Source organism: Chlorella variabilis, assembly GCF_000147415.1.
Source record: "Chlorella variabilis unplaced genomic scaffold CHLNCscaffold_1, whole genome shotgun sequence".
NCBI lineage: Eukaryota > Viridiplantae > Chlorophyta > Trebouxiophyceae > Chlorellales > Chlorellaceae > Chlorella > Chlorella variabilis.
Genome location: NW_005435087.1, coordinates 1,506,004 through 1,506,704, shown reverse-complemented (window position 1 = coordinate 1,506,704; position 701 = coordinate 1,506,004).

The window sequence follows — 701 nt, the reverse complement described above, 5'->3', positions numbered from 1 at the left end:
CCCGCCAGGTGGACAAGATCACCAGGCGCAGCGAAAACATCTCCATCACGCGGGACGTGAGCGGGGAGGGGGTGCAGCAGGCGCTGCTGCGCATGCTGGAGGGTACCGTGGTCAACGTGCCCGAGAAGGGCGGGCGCAAGAACCCGCGCGGCGACTTCATCCAGATTGACACCACCAACATCCTGTTCGTCTGCGGCGGCGCCTTCATCGACCTGGACCGCCAGGCGAGGCCCGCCGCCGCAGCCGCAGCAGCTGCTGCCGCAGGCTGCTGCAGCAGGCCGCCGCCCTTGTTGCCGCAGCCGCCGCAGCTCGCGGCCGCCTGCGGCTGCTACCCCTTAGTGCCGCGGCTGCAGGCGGTGGGGGTGGTGGTGCTGGGGCTGGGGAAAGGGGGTCGGCGGCAGCCCGGCGGGCCTGCAGGCGCGTCCCTGCACGCCGCCCAGGCCAGCCAAGGTTCTTGCCGCCTACCTGCCCCGCCGTGTGCAGGTGGCGGAGCGCCTGGCCACCTCCTCCATCGGATTTGGCAACCCGGTCAGGTGGGGCCGCCGCGGATGCCTGGTGCTGGACTGGGTGGGGCCTTGCATTGGGCGGGGCGCCGGGACGCTGCCTGCGCTGCTGCGCCCGCCGCTGCCCGCCAGCCTGCCCAGCCAGGCATGTGCTCCGCTTCGGCCCACCCCGCCGCCGCCCCGGGATCCTCAGAGTCG